The sequence below is a fragment of the Mastomys coucha genome, unplaced genomic scaffold (genome assembly GCF_008632895.1).
Source record: "Mastomys coucha isolate ucsf_1 unplaced genomic scaffold, UCSF_Mcou_1 pScaffold15, whole genome shotgun sequence".
Lineage (NCBI taxonomy): Eukaryota > Metazoa > Chordata > Mammalia > Rodentia > Muridae > Mastomys > Mastomys coucha.
In genome coordinates this window covers 152167678-152187374 of record NW_022196897.1, presented here as the reverse complement: position 1 = coordinate 152187374, position 19697 = coordinate 152167678, and the positions used below count along the sequence as shown (strand labels likewise).

Genomic DNA, 19697 nt, shown 5'->3' with positions numbered 1-19697 from the left:
ATAGAACATTGTATAAGTCACCACACACAGTATAGAACATTGCATAAGTCACCACACAGTAGAAAACAATGCTGTTCATTTCCCCACAGTTCCCACGGGTCTGGCTCCGGGCTTCCTCACCTCCTGCTCAATGTCACAGTGGACTGAAGTGGAGGCCTGGGCTGAGAGCAGGCAAGGCTGTGGCCACGGCTCCTCAGGACTCAGTTCCTTGTGGTGATGGGGCTGAGATTTCGAGGATGGCTTTTGTTTTTGAGAGAGTCTCACATAGCCCAAGCTCCCCTCAAACAATCTTGAACTTCTTGTTCTCCTGCCTCACCTTCCCAAGGCCAGAATTACAGCTGTGCACTGCCACTCCTGGCCTTAAATTGTGCTGGGGTGGAAGCCCAAGGCTTTGTGCACGCTAGGCAATCACTCTACCAACTGACATACACGTCCGATTTTGAACGTTTATTGTCAGTCAGGATAATCTGCACCATGTGGTCTCCAGAAGATGACGATGTACCCTCCCTTTACAGCCAGCTAGAGATCATTTTTCTAGAAAGGACTCAACCCCCTTGAGGCTTGTGCATGATTAACTGGGCCTAAACAAGACGATCTCCCTTCCAGTAAATTCTATTAACTGACTTGGGAGCTTAATCCCATCTGCAAAATCCCTTGCCACAGCCTCATCTTAGGGTGAAACCATTGTGCCCATAGTCCTGCACATGCCGAAAGGGACAGTGGCTTTAGGAATTTGGGGAACCACTTTGAAATCCTACCTCTCCCTCCATATTGCCTGCTTCCATTCCCTGTCTATTGTGGCTCCAAAGCCCTCCGGTCACCCAGTAGAAGTTGCCCTCATTCAAGAGCTCAAAAGAAAATCCATGGCCTGGTCCAATTGGTCCACCAAAGTATCATGGGCTCATGTCTGACCAGTATCTGGCCAGGACACAGAATGCATGGATTCGTCAACTCTGAGTCACATACCCAAACTGGAGCATAGGGTCCTATGTAGGAAAATACTAAGAGAAGGCAGCTTTAGGGAGTGGGCTCATTTTGGCTCAGGGTTGAACCCATCATCAAACAAGATCTGTTTAAATTACAGTAGCCAAAGGAGAAAAGGGAGAGAAAGAATATGCCTATGGCTCTAGGCTCCAACCCCCTTTTAAGGGACAGAGTTCAGTTGAGCCCAGAGTTAAAGGCAGTCAGGAAACAGAGAGGGCCAGAGCATCTCCTTTCCCCTTTGGCTTCAGCTCGGCAGGCTATGGGATGGAGCCACAATGGTCTGAGAGCCCCTCCTCCTTAGCTGCTCATCTCCGGAAAGGTCCTCAGGACACACCGGAGGTGCTCCACTCATCCCAACATCACTGGGAGTCAAAAAGAAACCACCACGGGCCACAGCTATCCCACCAGGAGCACCAGAGTTGAAAATCAGGGAGAGAGCATTTCACCAGAGAAACAACTGGACAAGCAGGTACTGGGACGTCTTCCCTCCCTCTTCCGACACCTCCACCCCCATGCACACAGCCAACCCACATGGGCTCTCTCCCGACTATTTCCATATCCAAACTGTCCTTGCTTTTACTAATTCATCTCTCTCCCCACTCCCCTGTGTGTGTGTGTGTGTGTGTGTGTGTGTGTGTGTGTGTGTGTGTGCTAGAGCGGCTGTGCGCATGTGTGTGGTATATGCAGGTCTATGTGTGTGCTGCATGTGCAAATATGTGCTGCTATGCACACCCAGGAGCACAGCCAGGCCAGAGGAGAATGTCAGGGATCCTGACTCGTCACTCTGCTCTATCCCCCTGAGAATGGGACTGTGACTGGATCCAGAGCTAGGCGGGCAGCCAGCCAGCCCAGCAGTCCTCCTGTCTCCGCTCTCACAGCCCTGGGGCTACAGGCACCCACGCAGCTACACCTAGCTTCTTGTATGGGTGTTGAGATCTTTGAGCATGGACAGCTAGGGATCTTGTCCACAGAGCCACCTCCCCACCCCCATCCCCAACTTAAGCCGAAACCCTCTATTTTCCTGTTTATGAGTACCCTGTGTTGTATACCCACCGTTTAGAGGCCAGAGCTGAAGCAAAACTCCTACCAGAGCTAAGGACAGCCAAACATCCAGCCACTGAATGCCCCTCATCACACTGGGAGAGAGGTCTCTGTAACACCCCCCAACCCTCTGCTGGCTTCTAGGTCTCACCTCCATAGCAGCCTCTAAACAAGAGCTTCAAGGTTGAGAATCAAAATATTTAACCACGGGCTCTGGCCCATCACACCAGATGCCAGCTGTAAGCAGGCAAAGCTGACCCTGGGCCAAAAGTGGGGCTGACTGGTCAGTCACACGGCAGCTTATGGCCAGCAGTGTAGCAGCATCCATTCGGCATGTTTTCCCAGGAGGGTGCTGTGGGGAGGCAGTTCAGTGTGAGCCAGTGAGCAAAGTAGCCAGCAGGGTTTCAAATCAGAGGCTCTGATGAACCCATCTCATGCTCATTAAAAGGGTTCGGCCAGGGACGTGGTTCCCTCAGACCCAGGCACTTGCTGCCAAGCCTGACAACCTGAGTTTGGTCCCTGGGACCTACATGCTAGAAGGATAAAATGGACTTATGAGAGTTGACCTCTAATCTCCACATGTACACCATGGCATGTGTATTCATACATGATTCATGTGCGCATGCACCCTCTCACACACACACACACACACACACACACACACACACACACATACACACACACACATACACATACACACACACACACACAGAGTCAGAAACAAACAAATAAGTATTTTAAGTTCAAGGTAGGCCTTTGTAAACCAGACACCATTTAATGCATGACCGTAGATGCTGAAGACAGACACCCATTAGAAAGCAAGGTCCATGGTGCCCGAGAGCTGGTGAGGGGCAACTTGTAGTTCTAAAACTTTGGATACATTCCCAAAAGGCTGGGGTCCAGATCATTTTTACCAACTCTTCTGTTTGGACTGTTACCTACATTCATCCATTTGCCAAGTATGTATGGATCTGGTGTGCTGTAGATGACATTCCGGACAGTAAACTATCATGGTGACGGACACAGCCTCTGGTGTCAGATGGAGCATGGGGTGGGGAACACAACCAGTGGCCATAAATAAAAACCACAGTGGCCATAAAATAAAAAAAACTGAATCTTAGCCAGGTGTGGTGGCATGAGCCATTATTCCTAGCATTCATGAAGCAGAGGCAGGTGGATTTCTATGAGTTCAAGGTCAGCCTCTCTCTATGTAGAGAGTTCTAGACCAACCAGGGGCGGAGGGGAATGTTAGATGTTGGCGTATTATGGCCAGGAAGTGTCTATCAATGAAGCACATGGAGAAGAGACTTGGGAAGGTGACATCTCAGCTGAATCCTGGGGAGACAGAGATTGGAACTTCTAGAGAGGCTGCGGAGCAGATGCAAAGGCTCTGAACAAACAGAAAGGGATTTGAGAAGCAAAGAAAGAAGGAGGAGCCTGCTTCTGCAGCTCTGTTAATGGGAGCAAGCTGGGAGCGACTGCAGCATCCCTGTTCATCTTCCTAGATGCCCTAATGACAGGAAGGCCTTCTGGGAGAGCAGCATACTCCTCAGGGAGGCCCACTCCAGTCCTGAGGGGCGAGGGTGGCATGTCTGCAGCCTCCTGCGGAGGGACCCAGCAACATATACAAGCCCACCCAATAAACCTAATCAGCTGTGGCCCCGGGGGGAGGGGTCAACTGCATCCACTGTGTGGTCCTTCCGGTGTTGCTATGTGATAACTTCATTGTCTGTAAAAAGAGAATCTCGAGGAGGCAGGTCAGCTGATAAAGTACGTGTCACACCACGTGAGTACCTGAGTTCAGGTCTCAGGCCAATCTTGCAAAGCCAGTCACTACTGGGTTCAGTGAGAGATGTTGTCTGAAAAATAAAGTGACCATTTACTAGAGAAGACAGAGGTAAGAGAGTAAGGTCAGGTGTCCCCCTTGACCACTATCCCCACCCCTACCCAGCCCTGGAGTTACAGGTATGCAGCCATCCCTGGCTTTTTACATAAATCCTAGGGCTTGAACTCAGGTCCCCGTGCGTCAAGGAAAACACTCTCCCAACCAAGCCACCTCCCTAACCATCTTCATTCTTAAATGGGAAAACTAAGTGAATGAGGAGTGGCAGAGTCAACCAAGGAACCGCCTGCTAGTCAGTGGCGGAGCTGAGCGCAGGTTGTTAGACTTTCTCAACCCACAAGAGCAGCATCGAGCCATTGCCCACCATCTGTTAATCACAATCTATGAACTATAATCAAAGCTCAGAAGTGATTTTTCTAGAATCCGATCATAAAACTAGATATACTGTCCCAGAGAAAGCCCTAGGTCGAATAGCACTTATGAACAAATGGATTGTACTCTTCCCATCAAGAAAACAAGAGATCCCAGGGCTGGAAAGATGGCTCAGAGGTTACGAGCACACAGCACACACTGCTTTGCAGAGGACCAGAGTTGGGCTCCCAGAGCCCGTGGCAGGTGGCTTACAACTGCTGGTAACTCCAGCTCCAGGAGACTGGATGCCACGGAGGCTCTGACGCCATCTTCTGGCTGCTGGTAGCATTACACACATGTGCACATAACCATACATAGACACACAGAAATATGTGTAGATAATTTAAAAAACAACAACAACTTGAAAAGAAAAGTCCCTTTGTTCTACCTTATCTACAGAGAGACCTCTGCTCTGCCCAGGGCCTCGTGGCTATTTTCACTGTCAACTCTGTCCTCACATGTCAATGTACCTACATATACCAGGGCCACACAGTTGGTGCAGATTCACTTAAACTTTCTGACCCATTTCTCCAAGAGAGACCAACGTAATAACATCAAATAAGTCTGATTGTCACCATGACCTCGTGGTCTTTGAAGAGTGTCTTTTGTTTGTTTTGTTTTTGTTTTTGTTTTCCAAGATAGGGTTTCTCTGTGTAGCCCTGGCTGTCCTGGAACTCACTCTGTAGACCAGGCTGGCCTCGAACTCAGAAACCTGCCTGCCTCTGCCTCCCAAGTGCTGGGATTAAAGGCGTGCACCACCACTGCCCGGCTTGAAGAGTGTCTTAACTGGAGACTGTCCCACTCTTTCCCTGGTAAGAATTCATAGTAAACACCATCAGTCTTTGAGATCGCTTGTGGCAATTACAGTGGTTTATAATTCTCCTCCCTCTCAAACTAGACCTTGATTCCTAAATGTGCACTTTTAGGCGTCAGGCGTTAGAATAAATTAGACTATACAATTACATGTAATTAAAGGGGGGAAACAGCCATGGTGATGCAAAGATAGCTGTGTTTTGCTGAAGTAAAGCCTGTCTGTGACCGAGTGCTGGCCCAGAGAGGCCACATGAAATACAATTAGTGCTCTGTTTTAATGGGGGCTTATGGAGCCGCTCTCATTATCACAATATCTGAAGATATATAAACAGCTTCTCGCTAATACCAGGGTATTTCTCCTGACAAGACAGCTTGGGTTCTGTCTAACTAAGACTTCAGCAGAATTAACCACAAATTTATATTGTTGTGCAAGATACTGGAATTTGTAATTTTTTTCAAGTTGAAAAAAACCCAAAATCTTTATTATATAGAAATACATATATATATGTATACGTAAGTCCCCCTAAGATGCTATTCTCTCACTTCCCCATCTTCCTCCTCCTCTTCCCGTCTCTGATGTAGAGGACATTATTGCACCTTATTTGTGTTTTAAAAGCCCTGAAAAGCCCATCTCCACTCAGGAGCAGGGAAGTTTGATCTCTGCCCTGGAGAAGAGAGTCATAGCCAAGCTTGCATGCCTTATTAAAGCCACCTGTGCCCCAGACCGTGGGGCCTCAGCCAGAGCCCCCAGCCTGCAGCCCTGTCCCTACGGGTTAGTGTTTCTCCTTTACACGCCAATTTGTTTGAGACATGTTAAAAGGTTGTCTTTTATAACCCTCATAAAATACCATTGACTTCGCCCAGATGCAGCCAAAAAAAAAAAAAAAAAAAAAGGCATAGACAATCTAACTCAACCTGTGGGCCAGGATGCAGAAAAGCTCGGAAAGAGGCATTGGAGTTCCCGCCATTGCCAGGGAGCCAAGGAAATAGCAATGCAAAGGACCCCATAGGGTCAGCAGGACCCACGATGTCCTGCATAGTGAGCCACCAAGGCACTGCCACAGAGGGAAAGCAAGGTATGCTAGTGTCAGAACAAAGGTTCTCAAGGTTAAACCAACAGTGGGGGGGCTAGCCTGGGAGCCTGGAGTTCAGACAGCTCCACCGCTGTCCGGCTGGGGTGTTTGCAGAGGCGGATATTATCATGGGCACAAGGGACATAGGAGAAAGGCTGTCCTGGACCACATGTCTAGAATGCAGGGGCTAGAGACTCAGATCCTGAGGTCTGTGTGTAGCTCACCCAGGCCAGAGTTGAACTGTGGAAGAGATAGTGACTCCCCAGGCTGGGGGAGTCTGACCCTGAAGCCCCTCACATCTCTAGATAGACACAGAAGCTTTTGAGTGGGGCCAGTCATTGTCATCTTCCTGGAAGGAATCAGGCAACAGGCTGAGGCCAGAACCAGCAGGGTTAGTTAGGTGTGCCCTGGGAATTAGGGGGAATCCAGTTGTCTTAACTGATGAATGATTCCCTGAATCACACACGCGCGCACACACACACACACACAAACACACACACACACACATCCCTAAGCTCTGTCCCTCTTCAGTAAGAAATGAGAAGGGGTCAGGTGCTGGTGCTGCCATCACTTTCCGCTTCCATTGCAACAGACAAAGAAGCATAAGAGAAATCACATGATGCCACTCTCCTCCAGCGCTCAGTCCTGACTGGGAGACTGTGAACTGCCCTCTTTCCTGGAATTTCTGGTGGGCACGCCCATCTGCAGAAAGCCACGTCTGAAGTGCGAGGGTGTGGTCGTTCTGTTTTCTGATGTAAATCCCCAACTTCTAGAGCATTCTCCAGAACCTCAAAGCAAACAGGGCACAGATTCCATTCCATAGCCTCCCTTCCTCTCCTGCCCCAGAGCCTCATGGGACATTGGGAACCTCCTAGAAAATCACTGCTGAAATAAGGTACCTGATTCAAAGCCAGGTGCAGCCTCACTCCTGTGGGCTGTGGACAAGACCCTGACATCTCTGAGCATCTTTGTTCTCCAAAGATTGTGAATGTACACTTCATGTGGTGACCAGGTGCAAAAGCTCTTCATTTGGCCACAGAACCTGCTGGAGCAGTGCTTCCTGGGAGGAGAACCCCAAGCCAGGAGGGGTAAAACATGTAAAATTACATGTTGCAGAAAAAGAGAAGGATACAAAAAGATCAAGTGTATATATCTTTGTTCCTTTGTGTGCCTCTGAGACAGTATCACTATATAGCAAGTTTGACTTTGGGTGACCCTCCTGCCTCAGCCTTCCCAGTGTTGGCACCACAGATGTGAACCTCCAGAATACTGTCTGAGTTGACCCTATGAAGATATACATATACACACACACACACACACACACACACACACACACACACACACATATATATATATATATATATATATATATATATATATATCAGTTAATTAAATGTCTGGGACGTCAAAACTGATGACGCCTGCTTTTCTACCTGCTTTATTGGTTTATTTTCTGAGATTTTTTTCTTTTCTTTTCTTTTTTCAATAGGGTCTCCTGGACCTCCAACTGGTCTTAGACACCCTTGTGTAGATAAGTGTGACCTTGAATTTTTTCTTTTCCTGCCTATGTCTCCCAAGAGCTGGGATTGTAGGTGTGCACCACCACACTACATTTGTTTGTTTGTTTGTTTGTTTATGCTTTCTAATGCAGTTCTCAGACTCTCAATGATGGGAGCCCCCTGGCCCATGCATCCACTGAACAGTGCTACAGGGGCCCAGCCCCTTCTCATGTAGCAATGACACTGGAAGGAAGGGGGGGATGGCGGGGGTGGGGGTCGTGAAAGCGAATACTCAAGCCTAACATCCTGTATCCAGTCACGACTGCACACTGGCCAAAGGTGGGGCTTGCTCCTGGCTTGGAAAAGCAAGATCAAGGTTAGTACAAAGACAGTATGGGCGGAGTCTAGAGCCCCCAACCGCAGTCAAGATAATCCGTTTGAATTTTAGATAAACAGAAAAGACGCGATTTTAGTGCATCTCCATGGGTACCCTATTATTTTTTACTTAGTGAATTTGACAACACTATCCATCAGGAAACTAGAAAAATCCCACCAGGGGAAGGAGGATCTTGAAAATAAGCGCAGCCTGGGGGTTCAGATATAACTACTCTGGAGCTCAGCTTCTTCGGTTCAGATCCTGATCCAAGGGTCTGACCTTGGGCCAATAACTTAACCGCTCTGTCTTGATTTCAATATCTATAAATGGAGGAACACCAAGGAAGACTTTCAGGGTTACGTTTCCATTCGAAGCCAGCGCTGTGCCACCGCAGGGTCGATAACCTCCTAGCACATCAGCTCTACTTTCTGAAGCTACTGGTGGGCTCTGTGAGGCTCTTCACCCAGCCCTGGCAGCCAGGGCCCCCTCAAGCCTCTGGTGGCTTCGGAGACGGCAGAAACCGCGTAGACAGCACCACCTGGAGTCGAGTTCTCCCTTTACCAAGGGAACCGGCCTCCCCTTTCTTTCCAATTCCCGGCCCATGTCTGGGCAACGCTTCTGCTTTCGCTTGAGCTCAAGTTAATTTCTCAGAGAGCTTCGGAGACGCGTGGGAAGGTCCCGGGCGCGTGGGCAGTTCCTTCCGCGATCTAGCTTGGGGATCGGCCCGAGCCGGCGTCTCCAATGGCAAGTGTGTGCGTGTGTGTTTAGAGGCGAGCGCGGGGCTTTCAGCAAAGGCTGCCGGGTGTTTGCAAACCAGGGCGAGCCCCTGTGAAAGCGGATAAAAGAAAACATTTATTAACGTGTCATTACGAGGGGCAGAGCCGGGCCGGGGCTGTCGCACGCCTCAGGGAACACTTGGCTCCTCGCTGCTGGGAGGGAGGAGGACGGAAAAGCGGAAAGAGGCTGGATTCTCTGCGCGCCAGCCCGGGGGCCTGATCCATGGCTCTCGCGACTTCGCGCCGGTGTCTGGTGGACTAAGAGATGCGCCCCCGGTCCGAGTGGCACACACGCGCGCACACACGCACGCGCGGTCCCGGCTCGCCGGCAGCTCCCTGCTCAGCGCACATCAGCCTCAACTCCGCGCCCAGGGCGAGCGGGAGCGGGTGCGGGTGAGTGCGCCCCGGGCCCGCGAGGGTGCGCGCTCGGCGGCGGGAGCGCGGCCGGCCACCGGCTCGGCAGGCAGCAGGCCGGGAGCCGCCGGGACTTCGGGCCGGGGCGCGGGGCGGCCGCGGAGGCGGAGGTGAGGAGCGATGGCTGAATCGCCGGGTCCCCGGCGGGGCGGGAGGCGGCCGGGTCTTGGGTCCAGGCGCGCGGGGAGGCCGGGCCGGGCGGGGCGGAGCAGAAGCCGGGATGCCGCGGCGGCGGCTGGAGCAGCGGCCAGGCAGAGTCCCCTACGCCCCGCGGCCCGGCCCGGCTGCGGCAGAGGCGCGGTGAGGCCGCGGGGGCCGCGCGGTGAGCGGGGCGCGGGGCCGGGCCCGGATCACAGATTCCAGGGCGAGCACGGCTCAGGTGAGCCCAGCCGGTCCCCGCTGCCCGGCGCCGGGAGGGTGGCACCCGGAGGCTTCGGCACCGGCCGGCCTCAGGGGGGCTGACCGATTTGACCCCGTCTGCAAGGCTGGGCGGCTAGGGAAGGACTTCCCGCGCCCCGGTGGTTCCCCGGGAAGGGCGCCTGGACCCGCGGGCTGCAGGAGTATGGCCTGGTTGACCCCTTGAGGGTTAGACCCAGAGGGCCAGCTAGAAGTCAGACCACGTGTGGCTTGTCCGGGCAGAACCCGAGCGAGCAGGGACTAGGAACTCGCAGAACGGAGGACAAATGAAATCTGAAAACTTCTCCCGCGCCAGGTCAGAACCCATCGCCCTGCAGACCTGCGTCCGCCGCGGGCTCCAGAAGCCCGGAGGGGACGCTGCGGCGGGGACTGCGACTTCGGTTAGAGAGTAGTAGTTCATTCATTCATTCGACAAGCATTTGTGGCGCTCTGAGCGTACCAGGCACGGAGTGACACCCAGGGAAGCGTGGATGGCAGTGTTAGTCCCTGCGAGGGTGTCTGGTGGTGAGAGGAGGCTCAAAGTGGGCAGATGGAAGGAGCCATCCACCGGCCATGGGTCTGCTTAGTGGCTTATGCCAGGAGGGGACCTTGAGAGCCTTGTCTCCCTACACAGTAGGGCGCTCATCACAGAACGTGGCTGTGGTGACCCCCCCCCGCCCTCTCGTCCCCCCCACCTCTCCCCACTTCCTGAAAGTTCTGAGTGGCCCCACCTCTTCAGGACTGGCTCTCCTGCAGCTTGTTTTAATCACTTTTTGAGTTAAAAGTCAATATTTAATTAACCAAGTAATTACATTCAGCTTACGTTAGAATCTGGATATTTGCTGTGTCTGTGGGGACGCCCGCCCTCTCCCCCTCTCCATCTGTCCCTGCTTCTTTCCCACGGTGCACCCCTAGATTACTTTGGAGGTGACAGAGAATAGGTGATGTTGGCTTTCCCTGGGGACACCCTGAATTTTGTTCACCTTGCAGTTAGTGTGACCAGCTCCTTGCCCAAAGGGGATCAACTGAGACACAACCATTGATTAAAAGGGGGTGGAAGTTCCCTGAAGACCCCTCCCCCCAGGATTCTCCACCCAGCCTGCCTGATCCCCAGGGAAATCAAAACAACCTGTTTCTATGTGGTTTAGTGTTGAAATCAGCAGTCTGTTGAGGATGGTGTTAGCTTGGCCAATGGCATGTTGAACCCGCTGTCCCTGCCCTGGCTGAGGGCAGTGTGGCTTTGGACTTTGTGTAACCCTCTTGAGGGTTTTTTTATTTGAATTTATGACATTTTCTGAAACCTTAATAGCATGTTAGGTTCTCAGACTGAAGGTTGGAAGGATGGTTTGCTGAGTCAAGGCTGGCCCCGAGGGAGGAACTACAGGCACCCTTGTATACTCTGTGTGCCTGTGTGTGTCCATCTGTCCCACCTGGGCTTCATTCAAGGACCCCATCCCATATACGATTTCACACTTCATGTTCCAAATGCTTTTTCACTTGGGAATTGAGTGCCTCTTCGTAGGCTGGGTCTGGTGCTGGGTTTTGGTGTCTTCTGGGCCCTGGGTTTTTGAGGGGTGTGGGGAGGGAATAGTCACACAGCCATTATCTTTTCTTAGACTCTGCCCTTGCTGAAGACCTGAGGCCCTTCCTGCCTTTCTGACCAGTTCAAAGAAGTTTCCCCTTCACCTCAAAGATAAGAGGCAGGAAGTGTTTGAGCCCGGCCCTCAGACATAATAAGTCACGTGTCCACACAAAATCCCTAGCACATTCCTCACGCCCTGGTCCGCTCTGAACCTCTGGGTTGCTCTCCCACCTGGGGCTTGTTTTGTAAATGCAGGGACAAGAAAGCCTGACTAGTGAGATAGGAAAGCGATTTAAGCCCGCCAGTCGGAATCCTTCCCTTCCCCAACAACCGGTGCTGTTTGGGGGATGAGTGGGGCCCTGCAGTGGTTTTCTCTGGTTGTTTGGTTTTTTTGTTTGTTTTTGTTTGGGGGGGTTGGCTTTTTGTTTGGTTTTGGTTTTGGTTTGGAGGTGGTTTTTTGTTGTTGTTGGTTGGTTGGTTTGGTTTTGATTTTGGTTTTGGCTTTTTCCGCCTTCTCCCCAGGGTCTCGTCTCCTCTCCTGGTCTAGATGTGAAGCTTCCTTTAAATGTGGCCAATGAAAACCATGCAGAAATAAGGATTGTAGCTCTTAAAAACCACGGGGGATGGCATAGGACTTTGTAGGAGTGAGACCCTCTTGTGGCTGCTGGTGGACTGGCCTTTAGAGGGTGTCCCAGTCACTTGGTTTCAGGCTAGGCTCTGTGTGTGTGTCCGTGGACAGGAAAGTGAGTTTCTCCATACTGACCCTAGCAGGCCAGGATCATCTGGCTCTGGCCAGCCCCAGAGGCCAGCCTGGTGGGGACCCCGGCAGATGCCCATGATCCAGCCGGCTTCAAGGCGCTATCTAATTGGGAGATCATTAAGATCATTATAATTAATTGGCATCCTGATAAATGGCGTGATTGCCTAATTGGGGTGGTTGCTAGGGAACTAGACCTCACTTGGAGCCTAGAGGGGAAGAGGCAGTGGCTGGCTGCAGTTGGGCGCTGGGGTTACAGACCCTGCAGCTCATGGGCGCGAAGCCAGAACTGTGTCACCCACATCTGCTGGCAGCTGCTCAGTGCAGTTGCAGATGGAATGTGGTCTAGGGGTGTTTTCTTAGAAGGGTTGCAATCAGGACCCTTTCTCTCGAAAGCCATTGAAAGAGAGGCTCTGAAATCACTGGGAGGCAAAGGAAAAATGCCCGATGCCTCGTACAGGGCCCCAAATCCTAAGACAGCCCTGGCATCGTGCACCACTGGATCAGGGATCAGCATTTGCACAGACACCATTCTTCCGTCTCTGCTCTGCCCTCTACCTCACTCTGTGCCTTCCTCAGAACTAAAGCTGCAGTCTCTGGCAGCCCCAGGCTGGGTGTTTAAGACAGCCTGTCTGTCTGGCCACCTGCCCAGCAATGACATGGGGGCTTGTGACTCAACCCTTCTGCGCCTCTGTGTTCTCATCCAACAAGTGCCGGGGGTAAGTCCTCACTCTCTTCCCTGAGTCTGTGGACCAGAGTGAGATCATTGGCACCAAGTGCTTAGCATCTGTCCCAGGTAAACCTGGACCACAGTGTGGCTGCTCTCTCACCCCCCGCCCCCCGTGGTCACAGCCCAAGAGCAGAAGCAAGCCTCTTTACAGTGACAGTCCCTAAGCCCCCAGATGCCCTCCCATAAGACCACTGACCCATGCACTGGCTGAGGTAGTAAGTTACACTACAGTCTGAATGAGAAGAGAGGACCACTTGGTCCCACAAGTCCGAGATCCCCCGGGACACGTAAGCCTGGCCATTTGAGAAGCGAGGAGCCACCTGTATGGGCAGCTGTGTTCAGAAGGGCCTGTCAGCACCCTGGCTGAGGTGAGAACCACAGGGATGTCACCACCCTCCCCTTCCCATGGGGTCCTTGGAAACCAGAGCCTAGTTTTGCTGCTTCGGTGGATAAAGCTGCAGCCTGGCTTTGATCCAGGGCTTTCTGAGGGCTGAGTTTACCTGGCCCTCCACCATAAAAATCACCTTGAAGTGTTTGTTTAAAAAAATGTAAAGTCCCATGGAGAGTGCGGGCACCCTGCATATACGTTCAAGTCAGCAAAAGGCTTGGAAGGAGGGGCCTTGTCTACTTCTGGCAGTGGCGGTAGGCAGTACCCTAGATGAGAACAGGGATAGAGAGATGTCAAAATGCACCCTTGTCTCGAACATGGCAGCTTTCTTCGTATTGTGAAGGTCCTGTTATTACACAATCCCACATAGGGCCAATACCATAAGGGCTCAAGTTCCCCATGGGTCCCAGTATCTCATGAGTCCCAGTACAGCACAGATCAGATTGCCTCTTGTCACTAGTAAGCACCTGACAAGAGCCAGGTGCTGCCTAGCCCAGCGAGAGAGAACCTGGTCCTCCAGAGCCACAGGGCCCCAAGAGCAAGCAGTGAACAGGGCTGTAGTCAAGGCTGTTCATACCGGGCTTCAAAAAAAAACAAAAACAGTGAAATACAAGACCCCTTCACTAGTGTGAGGCACGGGGAGGTCTTCAGGGAGGGGTACAGAGTGGCCACCCTGAAGAAGAGATCTCTGAGCCGTGGCCTGAGGTGTAAGAGAGAGGCTGGTCTTGGGAAGAGCTGAGGAAAGGACGTTTGAGGGAGTGAGAAAAGCCAGTGCAAAGACCCTGGGGTACAGAAGACAGCTTGCTCGGGACCTAAAAGCCCAGTGGGAGTAGGGAGCCATGAGTGAGTTGTGGAGCCAAGGCAGAAGCGTGACATTCAGACTTTATATTTTAAATGACATGGACAACCATGGGAGGCTGTCAGACAGGAAGGAGACCATCTGCGTTTCAGAAAAACCTCGGCTCACACGATCAATAAGGCTTGATGCTAAGAAGTGGGGAGACAGTGTCCAGAGCCATCAGGACCCTGGGGGTAACAGAGAGTAGTCAGGGGACAACATCATGAGGATGGTTTGGGTTGGAGAGAAATTTAGGGTGTAGAGCCAGCAGGCCCTGAGCAGGTCCAGGGTTCAAAATAGGAAAGAGGAGGCAGGCGGATTTCTGAGTTCGAGGCCAGCCTGGTCTACAGAGTGAGTTCCAGGACAGCCAGGGCTACATAGAGAAACCCTGTCTTGAAAAATTGAGAGAGAGAGACAGAGAGAGAGAGAGAGAGAAACAAAATAGGAAAGAGCCATTGATTCTCAAACAAGGGTGCTCTTGCTGGCTAGGGGACATGCAGTATTGCTGAAGACAATTTTGAGTGTCATAAACATGGCACTGATGGGTGAAGACCATCTGTGCTTCTCAGCATCCTCCCCTGTTCAGGAGGGCCCCACCCAAAGATTAACCAGAGAACTGAGTGCAGTGACCAGGTGGCCTGGGACAGGATGGCTCCTAAGCAGTGTGAGGAGGGAGCAGGAGGGCAGGCTAAGGAGGATTGAGCCTGGTGGTTCCCTAGGATCCTGGACTCTTCGTGTGTCCTAGATGTGCGAGTCTGTAGTCTGCTGAGGATGAAGGCCTGAACTTGAGAGCTGTTGCACTCAAGCTGTGGGGCTGGACATGCTTATGAGAGAAAACTCCTATTGTATTAGCCAGTGTGTTCCCCTGTCCCCAGGGCCTGTCACATACCTATTTGGGGAATATTTTTGGACACCCTACTCGATCCCCTCTACATTCCTGGGAGCATTAGAAGGCACTGGGCTGAGCTTCCCATGTCTGATTGGCAGACAGAAATCACCACTGCGGCAGAGGCCGCAGAGTGGGGGCTGGGGGTCACCTCCACCCTGACAGGTGGCACAATGCCTCCTGAGTAGAGCAGCCTTCTAAGGCTCCTCTACAGCCAAGCCTAGCACTTTGCTAGATTCTCACAAACCAGTGTTTTACATTTCCAGTCTCAACAGGATTGCAAAACACATGGGCCCAGTGGCAGGGGCACCAGACTCATGTGAAAGACATGGCCCCCTGCCTTACACACTGGGCTCCACTGGAGATGGCCCTCCATTCCAGCCCAGACTCGTGAAAGACATGGCCCCCTGCCTTACACACTGGGCCCCACTGGAGACGGCCCTCCATTCCAGCCCAGACTCAAATCCTTAAGCTAAGCATGCCTGCGGGGCCTCGGGGTAGGGGAGGCTGAGGCCATAAGCTGGGGGACCTCAAGCAGGGACGTAAGATGTGTTTGGCCAGGTGGATGCCAGATGTGTCTGGGAATACGTTGCTGACAGCTCTTCTTGTGGGCCCATGACTGGAACCCTACCAGGAATCTGACCCACCTTGGTAGCCAAAGAGGTGGGGATCTATGCAAATAGCTCAGGGAGGGATCTGTGCTTGGTGAGTCCGGCCTAACTGCCTGCTCTGGCGATCCATGCTGTCTGCAGACTTCTAAGGCCAGCTGCTAAGTTGGACGTCTCAAAGAACAGGGAAGCCAACCAAGGTCGTTATGATAGCTCAGAGTCTAATCACTGTGCCTTCTTTACTTATAGTAAAATGCAGTCCTGGCTTGGCAATCTGGGCAATTGAAGTCTCTATTTCCCCACACAACGAAGCATTCAAAGTAGTGGAGAGCCCAAGTCTTGTCTTTTGAAAACACCTTGTAATGATGTTTTCAGTTTTCTGTTATCTACTGTCCCTCTGTCCTTACTGTCTTTGACCTTCTTGTCTCTTGGTTTCAGTGTAGCTGCCACAGCTCCAATCGTCAAATCTCCCTTCAATGTGGGGATATAGGGCAGAACATTTTTTTTTCCCTCTCTCTTATTTTCCAAAGAACAAAATCTTTCTGAAGCTCGCCCTGCCACAGGCTTTCCCCCGTGTCTCATTGGCACCTGGCTGGGTGTCCTACTGGATTCTAAACCAAACCCCGGGAAAGAGGGCAGGGTAACTGGGTTTTGCTGATAGTCTTAGCTCAATGCTTTCCAAACCAACAGATCAAACACCTTCTGGTTTTAGCAAGCGCTCTGAGGGGAGGTTTACCTGGAAGGGACTCGCTGATAACTTATCTGCACTGTCGTCAGCAAAATACCCTGATTAGGAATGAAAGAGAAAACCAAGGCAGAGTGGCTTATCATTAAACACATCGAACACACTGCAGCCCAGCACCTGGGCGGGACTGTCGAAGGTGCCCATTGTGGGGAGGGGCCCCTCGAAGCAGGCAGTGCGGGTGGGTATTTGGCCGACGTGACCATAAACATTTTCTAGCAGCTGAGGAGACTTGACTGGGGTGGATAACCCACAAGCCAAGAAGCCACGAGGACCTGAACTGGAATTCCCCAGCGTCTGTGTAAAGACCCCAAGTGTGGCTTGGAGGCAGAATCAGGAGGACCCCTAAGGCTTGCTGGCCAGAGAGTCTAGCTGAGTTATTGAGCTTCAAAAAAAAAAAAAAAAAGGTCGAAGACAACAGCTGCTGTCAGCCTCCGGTCTCTGCGCTCACAAACACACAGACACGCATGTCGAGTACCCACAAGACAATGGCAATTTTATAAAATACTGAACAAATGGCCACATTTCCCAAGTGAAATGAATCGCGCTCTTCCCTTAGTTTGCCTGGGTGTAGGGTAGAAGCGTTAACAGTGATCTTATTCGTGGGCAACAAACAGCCTTTCTCTTGGCTCTGGAAGCTGTAGCAGCTTTCTCCTCGGCCGCCAGGTCTGGCAGAAGTTAGGAAATCATACTGGAACTCCGGCCTCCTGGTACACGCTTGTGATCCCAGTACTCCAGGGGCTGAGGCGGGAGATCATACACAGAGAGTTTGAAGCCGGTCTGGCCTACGTGAGATTCTGTCCCCCCAAATCAAAATGGGCCTCCCCTCAGCACTCCAGTGAGTCATGTGGCACCTCAGATGTCCTCACACAGTCCCAGGGTGCCCCCTTGAGCAAGGAGAGACTCCCTGTGAATGACGGTTTACAGCAGTTCCGATTTGGAGAACTGGACACATTTTTACCCTAAAGATAGATGCCTGTAGCTCCTGTCCCTGCACCGACCTGCTGTGACACTGAATGCAGCCAGCAAGACAAAGCCAGCCCTTGCCACAGTCAGGGCCAAGTGTCTCTAGTTGATCGTTGTCATCTCACCAGGACTAGATGGAGCATGGGGTAAAAGAGACGTCCCAGAGGTCACGGTGTCACAATAAGACAGCGGCTCTGATCAGAATGCCTTGCTCTGCTTGGCCTCTCCTGAGCTTTGTGCAGGTGGGAGAGCCACTCTTCACCTCTGAGTCACTGTGGAAATCTGAACAGCCATAGCAGCCTGTCCCCAAGTAGCTGTGCGGACCCAGGTCAATGCCTGGGCACAAGGTCCTAGCTAGAGAAAAGCTGGCTTCCGGTGGTCGCCGTTGTAGCTGTTCCTGCTTGTATCTGAGAACCCTTTCTTAGCTTATGCTGCGGGGTTGGTTGTATCTTTAGGGCACTGCTTCTAGGGAAGGCCACTAGCCTCCCTGAGACAGGTGAGCGCAGTTTAGCGGGTCAGGAAGGAAGATATCATGGGGCTTACTACTATGCCACATCGTGTCGGCTCCTTCTCCTCCAGGCCCCATCCACAGTAGCCCAGGAAGGAGGCCAAGCTCAGGTTGTCTAGAACCTGTCCCGACAACCCAGAGTGGCACCCGTCATTGTGAGCATAGGCAGATGGCTGGAAAAGAAGGTCTTAGAATCTCCCAGTGCCCTGGCCACGGCCTGACGGTTAATCAAGCGCCTCTGGAGTCGCAGTCCGAGCCTTGAGATGCTTCACAGCTGCCTAGAGAAGGCCAGTGTCCTGCACTCTTGGGAACCATAAAAACAGGAGAGAAGGCTCAGGTGTACCGCCTCTGCCAAGTCCCAAGGGGCTCCTGGAGGTGACACACAGCCTGAAATAGCATATGTCAGGGCCTGTTCCTGTAATAAAACACGGCTCATTGCACTGTCCTGCCCTGTCTGTGCACCCCACCCCACCCCATTTACGTCTCAGACCCTTAAAGCTTGTTGCCTGCCCTTCCCCACTCCCCATACACTGGACCCTTCTCTCTTCTCAGATGCTGTAAAGCCATCTCCATCCCCAAGGCTAGGCACTTGCTCTTCGCACTGTCCAACGTCACCTCTGGCTCCTTCGTTCTTAGCTCTAATGTCACTCTCGGATGACACTGTTCCCTTTGGAATTCTCTTATTCCCTCTCCCCTCACTAAAAAGTAAGCCCAGTATGGTGGGCCTTGGTCTACTTAGAGCTCGGCCCAGCCCCGCAGGTTCCTAGGAAAGAGGCCTGCAGATTGGCTGCTGAGGGGAACAGAGTCTGCTCTTGCTGGAAGGTGACTGCTCAGGCCCTGGAAGTCCAAACCTGTCTGTCACTGGCTGAGAACAAGCTTGAGGTGGAACTGGTTAGAGTCACACATTCCCACAGTAGCTGGCACAGGAGGGGTCATCCCCCCCCCCATGCCCCAGCAGGGACAGCAGGCCCCAGAAACACAGGGCTGGTGAGTCCTGGGCCACCTGGGGAGTGAAAAGTTCACCTTCGAGACAGGTGGTGTGCCAGTCGGGGCTAAGGCCTCGCTCATCTCCTCCCCAGCCTCCTAGCTTCTAAGAGCATCCCAGGATGAGCTCTGAGCACTGACTGGGCCCTAGTGGACCCAGGATGATTTAGGGCTGGAGCAGTGGCCTGCTCCATGTGTATGAGGGGCTCGTGTCTGCAGACCCAGTGTCCAGGAGGCCCTGAGAGTTCGGAGCCCTGGCTAAAGTGACGAAGGAAAATGTAAGACCTGTAGGCTGCCTACCCAGGGCCTGTGTTTGGCTTTTAGGTTGTTCACCCATGTGTTATTTTGATTTGAACCTTTTGAAAAAAAAAAATCAGTTAATAGAATATTGGGGGTTAGGGGCCTGGCAGGGTCTTGCTATGTAGCCCAGGCTGACCTGGAACTCTCAATCCATCCTGTGCCAGCCTCCCAAGTGATAGAATCATATACATATTTTAAAAGTTAGAGCTTTCAGCTTTTTCTGAACCTTGAAGCCTGGGAGTCAGGGTGTGTCCTGTCAGGTCAACTGGGTGCCTCTTGGCCCTAGCCAAAGGCTGCGACTGAGTCTAGCTGCTTCTGTTCTTGCCCTGCCTGGCTAGTTTTCCCACAGTAGAGCAGGCCTCTGCGGGAAACAAAGCCAGAGGGAAGGCAAGGAGCAGTGGCCCTGTATCAGGCCCATTCCTTTGATTACAAGACCCACACTGATGTCAGCACCCTGCTATGACACACTTTCAGGGACAACACACTACGTGCATGTCTGTAATGATACTGAAATCTTAAACCTGGCAGGTGGCACACACTTGTAATCCCAACACTCTGGGTGTGGAGGCAGTAGGATCATGGGTTCAAGGTCATCCTTGGCTACATATCAAGCTTGAGACTTAGCCTGGGCTACATGAGACCCTACTTCAATGCTGCTATTAATACTAATACTGATGCTACTGCTAATGATGATAATAATAATAACAATAAATTAAATCTGCCCTGTACTTGTTGTTTTACATTTACTCATCCCAAAAATCTTTAAAAGCAGGAAGTTGATT

The 19697-nt window shown here is 52.0% G+C and overlaps 1 protein-coding gene across 3 annotated transcripts in view; it reads left to right on the top strand.

Annotated features, from left to right (window-relative positions):
- Positions 1–8614: 8614 nt before the first annotated feature.
- Positions 8615–19697, top strand: part of Sulf2 (sulfatase 2) — an 83616-nt gene continuing 72533 nt past the window's right edge. Inside the window, exon 1 of one of the 3 annotated variants that reach the window (XM_031372799.1) lies at positions 8615–8784. The gene's annotated coding sequence lies outside the window, so the exon portion shown is untranslated. The other 2 variants (XM_031372801.1, XM_031372800.1) reach the window with 2 other exon arrangements.